Source organism: Brachionichthys hirsutus, unplaced genomic scaffold, assembly GCF_040956055.1.
Source record: "Brachionichthys hirsutus isolate HB-005 unplaced genomic scaffold, CSIRO-AGI_Bhir_v1 contig_948, whole genome shotgun sequence".
NCBI classification, from domain to species: Eukaryota; Metazoa; Chordata; class Actinopteri; order Lophiiformes; family Brachionichthyidae; genus Brachionichthys; species Brachionichthys hirsutus.
Window position 1 is genome coordinate 23537 of NW_027180526.1, and position 6000 is coordinate 29536.

Sequence of the window (6000 nt, forward strand, 5' to 3'; positions counted from 1 at the left end):
CTACTCCATCGATCAATCATCAAACTTATTCAAGTAAATAATATTAAATAATAAATAAAGACAAATATCATCCAACACAAGTTATGGTATTAATTTTGTTTGAAACTCTTTTGTCACAGTTGAGAGGGGTAGAGAACTGCAGTACAACCAACAAATGTGGGCTGTTACAACATTTTACAAAAACAAATGTCTGTACACAGCTCTCGGGGGTCACACAAAATGACTTGGAGGGCCACATTTGGCCGCCGGGCCTTGAGTTTGACACATGTGTCTTAATGTATGCAAATCTCTCAAGCAACAGGACACATTCATGAGCCATAATGAGCTTAACCTGTTTATTCCATCCTTCTGTGAGGTGACATTTTCACTATTAGCCTGAAGCTACTGTTAGAAAATACTTTAAGTGATATACAGACATATATAAATACTGTATTGTTGAAATACGTAACTGACAGAAAACATGCAGTTGCCATTAGTCAGCGTTTTGGTACAGATATTAAAATGGGTGATCGATCATTCTTCTAATGGCAAACAAATATAAAAGTTTTGTAGCTTTTGGCCTGACCTTGATCTGTACTGAGACTTTTATTGTTCTGTACTCGGATAAACATGAAGAATCATTTCCAGCACTCAAACATTCTAAGGTGCACGCAAACAAGAAAAATTGAAGGCAGAGACCCACCTGACTGGAGCGGTAATCTTCAGAGTGTGATAGTACTGACCTCAATGGAAATATGAATGATCCAGCTGATCGACTTAGCGCCTGCATCTTCCTGTCCTCTGTGTCATCTGATAATGCAAGATCCTCTTTTCTCCTCCTCTTCTTTATTTATCGGTGTGTGAGTGTGTGTGTGTGTTGGGGTGTGTGGACTAGGTTTGGATCTCAAAGAATATAGTGAACCTAACAGAACACGGTAATTAGATTGTGTTTTATAATCGTATATTTCACTTCCCATGCTCAGTGAATCACTTGTACATCAAATGACTGATAAAAACAATACAACGCTGAACCATATCTTAACTTTTGGAGGCCTGTTGCTGGTATTTTTGAAGATCCTACGTGTTTTGGACAAAAAAAAGCTGTTTGATTTCTAAAATAAGCCCAATTCATGAATAAGTTTTGTTTCTGAGCACAAATATTTGATCAGGACATCAGGACCAACACACACAAACAAGGACATACAAGTCATGCTTAAACTCAGGGGTAAAGAGTACACACTGCAGTCCTAGACCTAAAAAACGATCTCACATATTGATGGCCGAAACGCAAAACCTCCTATCTGCAAAATGATCCAGAAAAAGTAGTGGAAAACCTTCTCTGTACACTTTGCAAGGCATCAATACTGAGTCGGTATTGTTTACACATGATACAGTAATAAAGTCTAAAATCAGTGGATTGTGCATCAAGTATCCTTAAAACATAGCATTCTGCAAGAAAACAACACCTTTCTTTACTTTTCTCAAAAAAGAAGATTTTGCAGATAGGAGGTTTTGCGTTTTGGCCATCAATATATGATATTATGGCCAACAAGTACTCTTTTTATAAGCAGTGGGGGAAAAAAGTAAAATGATGAAAATAATAAAAAAGTGTTAATATTTTCATTGTCATGAAAATAAAAGTCCGCACATTGAATCATGAAATATATTGTAGCATTTGATGAAAACATTAAGTATTTTGGGTTGATAAGACTGGAAATGATCAGAAGGTAAAGAGAAATCTGAGATGAGCATCATCTACATGCCTGCAGGATGGCACCTAGGAATTCTCAGGTTTGTCCACTAGGGGGAAGAAGTGGATTTGAATTGTTTATGAGAAGTGGTGATGGTCACAGAAATGAGTAGATAATTATTAAAGCTTTGAATTCTTAGGGCCAAAAAACAAAATGACTCCAGATGGTCACATATTATCTCACATTTGTTATACTAAGCCTGATGAAAAGCACAGAGATAACAAATGAAAGGTTTAAGGCTGGCGAGGACAATCGCCAGATTCATTGTCTTACGTGATGGAGCAACACTGACAGGTCTCGCTCTTGGACGTGGCTCGTCCTTCAGCTGTAGTGGGTAAAGGTGAATTATGGAGCACCTTATCACCTTCCTCTCCCTGGATTTTAACTCCTGCTGCACCCTTTTCTTCCAGGGGAACGTCCTGAAACACTTCTGGAAATTTTGGAGACACTTCTTTCACCTGAGGCACAGCAGACGAACCAGGTCCCACAACCTGTTCTTCTCCATCATCACTGATGATTACTCGTTCTGCTGTGAGCATGCCTTCATAGTCCTCTCGGTCTTGATCCTGTACAGGTGCAGAATCAGCATATCCCAGGAACAGAAGGGTGACGGGGCATTCCTCCAAGTTTTGAACCCCCATATCGCTTATTTCTCCTGCAGCGTTTTGGACCACTCTGATGCTCATATCCTTGTCCTCCTTCACATTTCCTGTCATTTCAGCGAAGTCCTTCACCTTTAGCTTAGACTCAGACTTTTTAGAGCTTTCCTGCACTTGTGTTGCGTCCTTCTCATTACGATGAGCTGGAAACGACGCAGCTTGACCCTCTGGAACTGTGCTGACTTCCTCATTCTCCGTCTCTGTCGCTGCCTTGCTTGGTGTTACCGTTGCCTCATCCAGCAGCACTTTCATTCCAACTCCATCTATAAGGCTCAAGATCTGACCGAGCTCTTCCGCTGAGGGTTCACCTCCCTCACCGCTGACCACGTGAATAGTCTTCCTGCCGTCATCAAAGACTGTAGCAGCCATTGGCGTGCCAGCTGGTGTCGACACAGGAGTCACGGACCTGACAGCGGAGGCACCGGTCCGGGGGTCTCTCTCAACCTGCACTGCCAACGTACCCAGAACTGAATCAACAAACAGAACAAAGCTCAAATTAAGAAGTGAAAATTCAGAGGACTACAACACTGAAGGCTTAATTACAAATAAAAATTTACATTTGCAATCTAGAACCGATCCTTGTTTTTGTGGAATTCAACTGTCTTAAAAACCGAATGGACTAGAGTCTGCCGGTCCAGACAGATGGCCGTCCACTATGAGTCTTAGGTTCTGTCCAAGGTTTCTGCCTGTTAAAGGGAAGTTTTACCTTGCGTCCATCGCCAAAGTGCTTGCTCTTGTGGGTCAAGTTGGGTTCTGTCTTTCCCTGCTAATCCTGTAAAGTGCCTTGAGATAACTTTCTGTTGTGATCTGGCGCTATAGAAATTAAATTAAATGCAATTAAAAACTAAATATCGGGCTAAATATAACCGTTTTCTCAGGCCGATCACGTCGGCGCCATCATTAGGTCGCACCCAGAGGGAAGAACCACGTCAAATAAAAGCATCCTCATTTTCGAGGGGACTATAGACTAATGCGATCAACTGATTGATATTCTGGAGAGTAAATTCCAGTTAATCAGGTCATATATCTATCTCATCTAAATAATGAAATGTTTTTCCTCTGCTCCAGCAGTGCTGCACAGAAAAAGCTATAGACAGCTTTCTGTCATAAGAGCTAAAGTCCATCTCAGCGTGCTACAACCACCAACCTTTGGACGGAAGGTAACGAACATGTGAGATCCATATCCTCAGGCGTTAGGTAATAATTACACCTCACTTCCTTCTGTATGTCTTTTTATAGCTTTAACAAAGTCTGTTTATCTGTCTCACCTGATCGGCCATCAGTCCTCTCTTCCTGAAACATCCTTTGTGCCATTTGTGTGTTGAAGTTATCCTCAGCGTCTTTATTCACTGAAAAAGAAAGCAGACCATGTGCTAAAATGATCCTGTACTGTACTTATATAGTGAAATGAAGTCAATTGATATAACTAACTTGACTTCTTAGTAGATATCCCTCCATAGTAAGTGTTTTTTGACATGTGTAATAATTTGCTCTTAATTATATCAGTTAATTTTACATAATGTTTAAGGTTTCTTTACTTTTGTTGCACACAGTAGAGACTGGCTGAAAAGCTTCGTATGCACATTTGCCTTACTGATGTTGTCCTGCAGAAGGACTGATGCCGGCAGAATGTAAGTACTGTAGTTACAGTCAAAGCAGAGTTGATTCTCAGCCATGGCTCCATTCTGTCATCCTGATTAAAACTGCTAGTCTTCATGCAAAGACTTAGTTATGGCAAATTATCATCTGTCAGGAGAGAATAGATTCTAGGCCGGCGTCGTCGTGAGACTGGCAAGGAGGAGACGGGAGCCGATGATGATTACAGCCTGTTGGCGTCTTACCTTCAACAGCCTCGCTACTGCCAGCCTGAGAATGAAGGATAGGGACAATTCTAAGTGTTCTCCATCGGGAGACATTTGAAACAGTTGGGAAGCCTGCGGCTTTGAGCACGTGCCTCCCTCCTCCCCACCCACATTTCACAGCCATCATCAGAGGTGTTGGACCTCGCTAAGCCTCAACATGTTATGAGGAGTGGAGGCTATTTGGTTTAGCAGCCATTTCCCCAGCTGTTGGTTGCGTGCTAGACAATGGCCAATATGGTGGCGTTTAAAGATTAAAAGCCGTGTTGCTTGATTTAGAACAGTACATGCAAATAGATTGGGCTGCTTTTAGATAATACTTCACTCCATGTGATCAATTCTACCAGAATTTTGTTTGTGTCAGTGTGAATATCTGCTGCTCTACAATCCTCTCCCGGTCTCACCTGATGGTTGTCGTGAGCTCTGGCAGCAGGTGAACAGCTGACAGGTTCTGTTACTGCTTGAAACACTCACTGCCTGGTATCAGATGCTTCCTCGTCTTCAGGTGTCTGAAGACACACACACACACACACACCTTCAACCCAAAATACTACTTTCACTGATTACTGCCATCTAAACATGATTTAACTCCATGAATTAACATTTGTAAATCACACACAAACATTCATAGACTTTAGCAGTTGGGTCCCGAAATCTTTTGTTGTTTTACATCAAGACTCCGTGTCTGAACTGGAATCCTTTCACCACTTCAGAAACCATCCCGACTAAATACAGAAGCTTCGCGTTATGAGGAATGGGCTAAGATTCCTCTGGAACGCCGCCAGAAGCTGGTTTCCGGTAGTATTCATCATGTTAGCAGGAGGTCATCGCAGCTGAAAGGTCTCTACATAGAAGTGGACTAGACTGCAATAGTCAAGAGAAGCCGGGTTATGTTTTCAATTTAAGAAAAAAACACTTGTAATGTCTGTTGTGAGGGCTCCCAAGTGTATATAATACGCAATAGCAGCGGTGTCAGTGTATCTAAATAAACATTTAAAGTTGGTGCCGCAGCTCGAAGCGGGCCTGTCCTTTTCCTGTCTTCCAGATTCTCCTCCCGCAATCACCTCATTCCGGTCACCTGTGCTCCCAGGCTCACCTGCAGCTAATCTCTCATCAGCCCTGACTCTACATATACTCCACTCAGACACCACCACACCCTTGTCAGATTGTTAGTGATGATTCCTACCTTCAAGCGTTCCCAATTGCTCTCCTGTGTTTCCACCCTGCTTTATTCCCGGGTTCCGTCTCTTTGACTTGTTATGCATGACTTGCATTTTGCATAACATTAATTCTGTGGCAAAGTCATTGTAGAAAAGTTAATTTGTTGAGTTGTTGCGTGATCGCTGTGTGAAAGCAGCTTATACATACTGCTGACCGCATCTCGCACCATCTCACGCCATGGTTTCTACTGTAGCTTAGGAAGAAACCCAATCGGCAACATTCCCACTATTCCACACTAGGGTTACGGAGTTGCGATTGGACAAAACCGAGAGATCGCACAAAAAGCCTTTGACACACAAACAGAACCAGCTCATCAGGGGATCTGGACTTACTACTGGCCACCTGACTCGTGTTCTCTGCCATTTTGGATTCCCTACGGGATGAAAAAGGCCCGTGGTGCTGCCATTTCGTATATTTCTCAGCAAAAGAAAGGCCAGCAGGCTGCTGTTGTTTCTAGAGTGACATTGGAATGGTGTAGCAGCTCTGCGCCACAGCCCAAGCCCCAGATATCCTGAAGTTAGAACGCAGTCT

At 42.5% G+C, this 6000-nt stretch overlaps 1 pseudogene; it reads right to left on the minus strand.

Moving 5' to 3' along the window:
- Positions 1–1999: 1999 nt before the first annotated feature.
- On the minus strand, positions 2000–4968 carry LOC137915823 (palmdelphin-like; annotated as a pseudogene).
- Positions 4969–6000: the final 1032 nt, after the last annotated feature.